Source organism: Actinia tenebrosa, unplaced genomic scaffold, assembly GCF_029948245.1.
Source record: "Actinia tenebrosa isolate PJP-AT-01 unplaced genomic scaffold, QUT_ActTen_1.0 PGA_scaffold14__42_contigs__length_11649687, whole genome shotgun sequence".
NCBI lineage: Eukaryota > Metazoa > Cnidaria > Anthozoa > Actiniaria > Actiniidae > Actinia > Actinia tenebrosa.
The window spans coordinates 4,611,965-4,622,144 of record NW_028292574.1 but is presented as its reverse complement, the minus strand read 5'-3'; the positions used below and the strand labels follow the sequence as shown (position 1 = coordinate 4,622,144).

At 34.3% G+C, this 10,180-nt stretch overlaps 1 protein-coding gene across 5 annotated transcripts in view; it reads left to right on the top strand.

Moving 5' to 3' along the window:
• LOC116306327 (galanin receptor 2b) overlaps positions 1–10,180 on the top strand; it is a 36,665-nt gene continuing 26,485 nt past the window's right edge. For 2 of the 5 annotated variants that reach the window (XM_089029547.1, XM_089029543.1), the window contains exons 1-3: positions 1–262; positions 4,083–4,174; positions 9,855–10,009. The gene's annotated coding sequence lies outside the window, so the exon portion shown is untranslated. Of the gene's footprint in view, positions 263–2,218; positions 2,348–4,082; positions 4,175–9,854; positions 10,010–10,180 lie in introns of those variants that run through there. The other 3 variants (XM_089029544.1, XM_089029545.1, XM_089029546.1) reach the window with 3 other exon arrangements.

Sequence of the window (10,180 nt, the reverse complement as noted above, 5' to 3'; positions counted from 1 at the left end):
CCAATAACTTCTGGGATCATTTACATTTGACCCTCTTCCGGTCTTGAGATTTCGCTTTAATTTATTTTCTGTCCGAGTTCCCCTCAGGATTCCTCCACGATTGTCACCAAGCTGTATAGTATTACTAGTCAGAGCATAAAAAATTGTTTATGTAAACCTGTTTCTCATTAAACCTGGCCATCCAGACGAAGATAAGAAGGAAAACCCAGTTTGCATTCACAAAACGCGCTGGGAGATACAAAGCTTGGAACATTAAATTCCGGTAAGTTTACGTTTACAGCTTTGAGAAAAACAAATGTCACAAATCTGAAAGATTAAAAATGATTTGTGCGGCATTAAAATGTGTGGCATTGCTCACACGAATCAGTGTGATGATTCATTTTTGATTTTATTTGTAACACATGTATTGGAAGTATAAAGCTCTGTTCCAACACATTTGTTTTATTACAGATTGAGATACCAAAACGAGATCTGATACCTATGGCCTGGTTTCGCGTTTCCAACTAAGTAAAAACGTTTTTAATTTAAGAAAATACGTTTTTGTTTGTTCGCCCAACCTGTTTTAACGATTATTCAAAGTTTGCATTTCCATGAGATTCGGTTCCATCAGTTTTGATTTCATTTTTTCAAAGGCAAAAAATGCCGCGGGTTGTAAGCAGGAAGTTTCATTTTCCTGTTTGTTGCAGAAGATAAGACCGTTTCAGGTTAACACTTAAACATAAAAAATAATTCATGATATTGACTTTGTGTTTCAATCTTCGACGATAGGCTCCTGGTTCGAGCTTCAGGATCATTTGATCAAAGTCATTACTTTTATTTATATTGGCCTAGCGCTGTGTTTGTACTTGTGCACGTTGTCAATCTTCTGAGAGGTTTTCACTATGATTTTTTGAGTGATCTGTCTGTTCATTTTATAAACACAGTATACAATTGGGTTATTTGATAAGAATTATCTGACAAATCCAGTATGGACGCCCTTATTAATGGCCTCCTGAATGGATTGAATATATGCGATTCACTTACTGAGACTTTCTAAAGGTGAATGCTCTACATATTTCAGATACCTGACAAATAACCATAAAATTATCATCTGTATTAATGAATTAATGAGCACCCCCCCCCCCCCCCTCCCGCTTCCGCCTCCGCCTCCTTCACCCCGTCCCCCTTCACCATTTTATTTTATGTTTTTTCAAATGGCAAAGATTTCACCTCCTTACTGATTGGGTTAAAAATGTAGTCTGTAATTGTTACATCGATCTCAAATAAAAGGGCAGAGGGGCAATTCACAGGCAGTATTTACGGGCGAAGAAGGGGAAGCACGCCCTAACTCCATACCTTGTCAAAACACTATTTATGTAAACAAAAATAAGACTGACAGCACCGCTTGTAAACTTAATAACATAGGCTTGCTCACGGGTTCGTATGTTTTTTATCATTAGTGTGTTATTTGTCTAGAAAATAACTATATTCGTCATTGATAATTCGAGTGATTTAATAAATAAAGAGGTTTTATGTACACACAACAAAGGGGAAAGAACTGTGAATTATCCGAGAATAGAACTTTACTAGAACGCAAAGTACCTGCCATTACGACGTTTCTATTTACATAGTACGATTAAATTCTGCACATTTCCTTTCAGAGCGGAATAAGAACAGTGATCGACTTCATATTTTTTTTACTTTATACTTAACAATCGGCGGCGCCAGAGGCTGAGTAATTTTAGGATTCATATATTCACGAGTTTAATACACCTCTAAATCTCGTCATGTAGGGGAATAAAACTTATCGGCACTCTGCTTCTGAGTCGTTAAGTGAAAGCGAGAAAAATGTCATATAAAGGAAGTAATACTACTGTAACAAACAAACGAAACGATAGGATCATACTATTAACTTCTTAGAAATAAAGTCTGATTAGTATTTTCTCTGTTATTAGTAAAAAGAAGGCTCTAGACTCATGAATTAAGCGTTGATTTTTCAATATCTCGATGGATCTGGTTCTAGTTATCTTGCACATAACGTGCGCTAAGAATTTCAAATTAATAGCACTTCCTTCCTTCCTTCAAGTCAGCCTGTCTATTTTGATCGATATGTGCTAATGATTGATGGCTTGGACCTTATATGAACACAACAAAGTCGGCACGAGCTAAGAGATTCAATTACATATATAACACTGAGTCGGTGCCAGATGGACGCGTATTATTTTATGCTTGGTTCACTAGCTCATGATATAGTTATCACGGAAAAAGACCTTTCTTTCTGATTCATGATAATTTTTTCTTGACTGTTACATCTGTGTAACATAAGGAAGGCATTCGCACGCCATGTAATAAAAGACATCTCTTTACTGTAAGTACCATAAATACATTCATGGGTAATTCGTTTATTCAATTTTCATAAATTGCATGGATAGGCAGCAACTAAAGCTAGAGAGGGAGAGTATACACCGAATCGAAATATGGTGTCGAATTTGAATAACTATTGTTCTGGACTGACAAGCCTCTCATTCAAGTGAAAACCCTTTTTACCCCACGTGAACACGAGATTAGTCAGTCTAGAACAATAGTTATTCAAATGAACCCTTCTCAAAATTATCTTAGATGTGAGGCTAACATGAAGATACGAGAGAAATCACACTTTTTCTCGGTGGAATTTGTGGTATTTCCATTTTAATCTTCGCATGTAAGCACAGGTAGCCCAAGCTTGGTTTCTGTGGTGTCCTGTTATAAGGAAATGTATGGAGAGTCATCAAAAAGTTCAATAAAATCATTGAAACGTGAAATAAAGCCTCGAAATTTTACCCGATCATTGAGAAATAGCACTTCTTTTGCTCTGCGTGGTTATTTTTTGAATTTAGCCCGGTTTAAGATTTTTTCCCCCACCAGTAAGAAATAATCTCTTTTTTGTAAGATAATTTTGAAGAGGATCCATTGGTCGTCATATTTCAATTCGGTGTATAGAATGAACAAATTTAAGCTAAGAACTCAGTTATAGGGTGGGCGTATGTTTCTCGTTTTTTGTCCAATTCAGCGTCTCATACTGGTAAACATAAAGAAACATTTTCTCAGCACGCGTAGGTATTCTGGATATTTCTCCAGCTGAAAAGTGTAAATAATTTTTTTTTTTCATTCAAAATAAACGTATGCGAATTTCATTACAATGAATACACATGCTGTTTGTAGGAATACTTATTTGCCTATTCCTATATAGTAGGCTGTTGTCTCCATGGGCATTCTGCTTCAATCAACTTTTAATCAACTTTTTCTCAGCATTAGATTTTCTTCATTTTAATCATAATTTTCTGAACATGCGCAGATTCACCAGTTAACTCGGCGATATAGATCAGATTAGGTATCAATGCGCAAAACTCATGCAATATGATGAAGTACCGTGCCGTGCCGTGATCGTGACGATGCCGCGTACGAATTGATTGGTTGAACCGAGATCTCCATGATTATTCAAATAGTCTAAAAGATGATTTTGTCTTCGATTAGCAGCGTCGTGTGCCGTGCCATATACAATCATATTAAAACAAGCCTCAATTTTTTTCCCTGTACATTTATTTAATTCTTTTCGGTATTGCAATACTTTCAGTTATGCCATTTATGTTTGTTGTAGCCTCAAAATTTTATTCAGCTCTCAATATTATCAAAACTTTTTCAAGCAGATTAAATTTCAAGCGAAGGATAGTTAGATCTATTTAGAATCTATTTCAGTTTCAGCCGCATGTTGTGGTTAGTAGTTTCTTTTAAACGTTTGTTGTTTTAGCGGATTCTTGTGAGGATATTAATTCATTCTATTTAGGGTATAGCTTACGAGGTTGAAAGGAAATGAAGAGAAATCATACTAACTATATTTACCTTTTATCTATATCTACACATAAACAATCTTATTATATACAATAATTCTAATTACCTTGACGTTCGTAATAAATATAAGTAAAAATAAGTAAAACTAATATTTATGAAGACAAGTATAATTTCAGGAAAACTATCGGAAGTTTGCACTTTTTGCTAAAATCATACGAAATTACAAAAACAATCACGCGTTTTAACATTATTTTCTTTGCCAATTCTTTCTCCAGTTCTGTTACCGCTTCATCAGCGTCTCGTTGAGTCGAAAGAGTTCGTATTTCGTGGGCTGTAGGCATGACCAAATATCAGTATCCCTCACAAGGTAAGTTAATGCCAAGCTATCCTTCTCCCTGAGGTGTGTCATCCTTCTCCCTGAGGTGTGTCATCCTTCTTCCTGAGGTGTGTCATCCTTCTCCCTGAGGTGTGTCATCCTTAGTAAGTTTTATCACTTATAACTCTTAATTTTAAGTAATTTAAAAGAAATCATTTTCAATATAAGTACCTTTCTTCAGGTAAGAAATCGTTCATCCACTAAAAACTAAAGGTATTACTAAAAATACCTTTTCTGTCTCATATCTCAACTTCATTATTTTGATATATACATACATACATAAACTTTATGTATACTCGAATTTACGGGTCAACTCCAAAAACTAATATCTTTAATGATTTGTAAACACTTGTAACAAAACCAAACATAAACGTAACATAATGCATCTTTAATATAACTACAAGTGTTTGATTCTTGGACAAATAAGGGCTCTCCAAAATTGCAATCACTCTTTACTGAGAATTTTTATGAAACATATCAAAGATATTGGTCATTAAAAAAATATCTATAAAAACACTCGATAAAAGCTCAATAATATTTACAAGAAACATTTGTTTAATTGGACCTCCTCGAAATGAAAATTACTGCGATCTCAATGATTACGATTAATTTTGACAACTTTTCCCATCAAAAACGTATTGCTCATTAATCAGATTATTTTCAGATGCCAAACTAAATGTACATGTACCTTTTGAATGAACTGACTTAATCTTCATATATAGTTTTTATTTATTTCTAATTGATTCTAATTATAAAACTAGAACACCCATTATACATAGCCTAGGGGTACATGGAGTTCTGTATATATTAAATATGATAACGAATTTAAAGATATTGGCCCTGGAAATTGCGTAATAATGGATAGCATATCCATTCGTTAATCGGTAAGGAAACTTTCTATTTCGTGAAAGTGGAAGACTATCACTTTACAAGTGCTCTCCTTAATGGATCTCAAAGAACAACTATAGCTTTCCTGTTTGGTATCACATTCATTTGATGTTTTCAAGCCAATTGAAGCTTCAGCCTTTTATTTTTTTTAGTCTTGTCTCATTGATCATTCCACCCTACATTATTCATTAGAATTGCACTAAGAACCAGAATGAAAGATAAAATGAGAAATGTAATTTATAAGGAAGATAAGGAAGATAGCAAGATAGACTGAAATAAACAAACACACGCACACACAAACGAATAAATGAACGAATGATGATATTGTAAAGTCTGTTGATTAACAGATATTAAAATTGGTCAATAGACCTTTTCTGAGATAGCGAACATGGTGTGTTGTAGTCGAGCTTACATCTCAGTTTTGTTCATCATACTTTATGTGGCTTGTGTATTGTTTGTACCGAAGCTAGAACACAATGCATCTCTTGTTTATCGAAATCAGAAAAGACCTATTAAAACAGTAACGAATGTCCGTGTACTAAGCAAAATAACTTTTCATCATGATAAATATAGAAAACTACAGCATTTCGAACCATATCCGTGACATTGCCATTTCCAATTATTTTCAATAGTCGAGCGATAGCCTCGCGGAATGTGATTGGCTCGAAAGATGTTGTCAGTGCTGTACCGCGTGACAGTGTCTTGACAATGACGTTACTGTATCAGAGCATTGTGATTGGAAAGTCATATGAAATATGCTATATTTTAAACAACGTATCTAAATATCGTACAAAAACATTAGTTATCACATGTTTCTGCTGTTGCGCAGTTGTCAGTCGTCGTTGATACATCTGCTAAAAAAGGCATAAAAAAAGTAAGTACGTAATTTCTTGATTGCATTTCTTCTCTTGCGTTTGTATGTGTATGAAAGTTTTAGTTTTTGATAATACTGGGTTTCAGCCAAACTCGTTTACTTGCTAAACTGATCTTAATAAAGTTTAACTATACTGTAGTTTCGGACGTTCGTCAGAGAGCTATTTATATTTTAGTACTGTTTAGTACTGTTTAGCTATTATGTCGCCGGGATCAATATTCTTGAATGAGCTTAGTGTAGTTTATATCTTTAAAACAGAGTACAAGCACTACTGAAAAGCGTGAAATTTGAGGTTGAAGCTTAATTTGAGGCATAACCGATTTTGCAAAAACAAAACTTGCATTTCATTAACGTTTTGCAAAGTAGTTCATTTACCTGTTTTGTGCTCCTAATCTATCTACAGCTGCCCGTAAATTACTTTGGAGTAATAAAAATATATATAAAGAAATCGCACCATTTCATAAGTTGGAAGACTTTCGAAGGGAAATTAAGCATTGACGCATCTCATTTTGGTTTCAGACTTTTCCCATTTTATTCCTATTATTCAAAGATGAGTTAATATTGATTCATATTTTGACTTCAAGTGAACGGATCATCGCGGATAGATTAGATATGAATATTGATAATGATGCATCTTATTTTGATCCAGGTTATGATACAGCGGGTAGAAAGTAATTAGACAATGTTACCAACGTACACTGCACGATAACTCAAGCATGTAGCTTATCACCCACGACCGATAATAATAATGATCATATGGACACGTGTATTTTACGTGTATTCTAGAATAACTGTGTTACCTTCCCAATTCAAGTAAAACATTTTGTGTTTACGTACAGTAACAGCCTTTTGTTAATGTGCGAAAGTTCGAGGGCTGTTAGAGGAAAAGAAACTTACTAAATACACCTGGTTGAGAAATGAATCATAAATCATTAGAGAGCTTCACATTTTTCTTCATTCGATTTTATCGAGCCATTTCTTACTTACTCGAGGAGAGGATATGAAGATGGCAGGTGTGCCGTTTAAAGAAGTCTGGGCACTATTGTTATCGTGACGTCATTAGTATCCTGTAGAAACTTAGTTAAAAATTTAAGAGATTCATTCAGAAGATGTAAAGATAGATCAGATATAAATATTGGTAGTTGGTGATGCATCCGTTTTGATTCCGGTTATGATACAGTGGTTATTGATGTAATCAGTCAATATTACTTACCACCACTATAAAAAGCCCGTAACTTACTCAGTCACACAAGCACGGGCCATGACAAAGTGATGTGTGTATTCTAGAATAACTGTGCTACCTCTCCAACTTAAGTAATATTGTACGCACTGACAGGCATTTAACAAAGTATGATCCACCATTAGCTAAAGTACGTTTTACTTAACCGCTGCGACGTGGTCAATTTTTGAGAACATGGAATCACGGGAAATTTCATTGAAATAAGAAATTATACCGGTTGAACGCAGGCTAAGGAAACGTCAAGACAACTTCGTTTGGTACAGGCCTATTCGGACCCAAGCTACTGTGGAGAAATGTGTTTTATTTTGTCGAGCTATTTCTCTATTTTGAGAAGAGGATACGAGGTGTGGCATTTAGAGAAGCCTGGGCACTAGTGTTATTATGACGTCATAAATATAGTGGTGAAATTCAGTTAAGAATTAGTAGACTTACAGAAGATGTAAAAATTTATATGAGCTTTGTTATCTTATTAGATCCAGTTTTCGCTATAAATTCTGTTAACATTTACATATAAATGAATGATATATCGTATGTACGTAGCTCTGTCCACAGCGAGCGGTAATTGATATGATTCAGAGAGTTGAACTTTGACAATTATCTATACAAAAAAAAAGCAATATACACGACGTTTGATCGTATTTCTAATTCATTATAGCATACAAACGATCATTTGAACTACTTCATAAGAAAACCGACAAAACGTGAGCTTTGCACAAAGAAACACTATGACCGAGGTCATTAAAGAACATATTACTAAGGTCCCGTGTTGTTTTTGGAATAATATTTAACGATTATTCGCCGAAGGCGAAGTGAATATCGGGGAATATTTACCGAGACGCGAGTCTTCGAGCGGCGAAGTAAATATTCCCCGATCAGTATTCACTGAGGCTGAGGCAAATAATTGTTTTAGTATAAATACACAGGTGATTCTTTCAAAAAAAGAAGATAAAAGATAAAAGACATTTTTTTCCGGGAACAGCAACAAAGCGGCTGGCCGCCATTTTGGATTATCGCTGGAGGTGATTATCGTGTGATAGTGCGAGTTTCTCGACCAATCAGTGCGCGAGGTTTTCAATAATCACCTGTGTATTTTTACTAAAACTTATATAGCATTACTGATATGCCTTAGAATGTAGGACTATTCTGCGTGGGTTTTATATATGCTGCTAAAAATTCCTTTGATTTTTAGGCGCTCTGTGACTAGGTTTCAAATAACTAGGTCATAAGAAGGATATAAGAAAAATAAAGACTACATTAAATGCGGAGCGAATTAGTTAAAAAGCGAACAAAAAAGTGAAAAAAAAGACGGAAGTTCAAGTAAACTGAGGGCAATTGTGATAAACAAAGTTTCTAAATGATTGCTTTGAACATTGTGTTATTTCATAATGTAATTTTTTTCTTCTCGCTGATATTTTTCTGCTCAGACAGCCGCTATTTTTGTCTTCACGCAACACTCACTCACTCTCAATCGATTTTTTTTCTGTGTTAAAAATTTAAAAGTCAAAATGTTGGTATTTGGTCTGAAATGAGGCAGATCGTGTTTGAAAGATAAATGACAGGCAATGTATTTAAAAAGTAAACACGATACTTATTCATTTTAGTCTAAAATTAACATTCATATCCTTTGAATTTCAGCTTCACTATCACCAGATACGAATAACATACATCAAAATTCCCTTTATATATAAATTTTTGTTCAAGAAATATTAACCTGTTTCTAATTCAATCATATTTCTTAATTATTTTATTTCTTTTCCCTAAATTTTTCAATATAGTTTTTGTTTTCTAATGGACATTACTTATTCGCCAATGCTCTGACAGCTTTAACTTTACTTCCCCCGTTTGACATCTTTTTCCTTAGCTCAATAACACCAGGACGAGATCCTCGCTCCAATCTAGTCTGAAAATCAATAAGTCTGTCTGTAGTTAAACTAACATGATGGAGGAATATAAAGCTGGGTAATTAATGAAGCAGCTTAAATAATACAATTTTTTTATGTGAGAAATATGATCCATATATTCCGTTAGTGTCACTATGTGGTTTGGAAGTTAATGGTTTTATCGAACTCTTATCAAAAGCAGAATATCAACGAACTGAATCATCCAAACTGAACTAAATGTAGTTTTTATTTGTTTGGTTGAAGAAAACAACGTTATGCAAATTGGGATAACTAGGATTGAAACACTAGGGCACACTACAGCAGACTTGTTATATGAAGTCCTTTTTCACGGGTCGTGTAGGTTAGATATGGACAACACACTGACTAGTGTCGCACTGATCGAGATTACATCAAGGCTGTATGTAAATTACTTCTCATATCAAATCACTATTAACATCAAATTATTTTTTTTTAAATTTTAAATGTGGAGCAAAGCTTTTTTCCTGGTTTGTTTAACACAAGCGACCAATCGTTTCACAGCGAATAAAAATAAGGCCTGACTTGGAAACTTTATACGCATACTCTTAAAGCACAGTAGATATCAAAAATCATTAATTCTAATCATGCTATTTTTGTGAACTAAAAACACAGGAGTCTGTCCAATTCTCGTGATGCATCTGGGGGGTGATTGACGACATGTTATATTTACACAGATGTGACAATAAGTTCAAGTTGAACCAAACAGTTTTGAATAAAACACATTGAGGAGCGTTCATATTATTCTTGTAGGTGTTTGTAGAGCTGCACACTAAAATTGCTTGACGATAGAAGAGAACGGAACTACAATCTATAGGGCGATTTGTTTCTTAAAGTTAAAAGACTAATCTTTTTCAAGAAGTAGAGAAGACTAGACGATCCTACAGATAGGGGAACGAAAAATCTTGGTAAGTAAGTAAGTAAGTACCTCACAACTACATTAGACAAATATCTATTTTTATTTTTTCTGGAAGAACAAAAGCTAAAAATTATTTAAAATAGCAAAATAATATGACACTCTTACGAAACCGTTCAATATTTCATTGCCATTATACGATTGACGTTTTGATCAGCTAGAT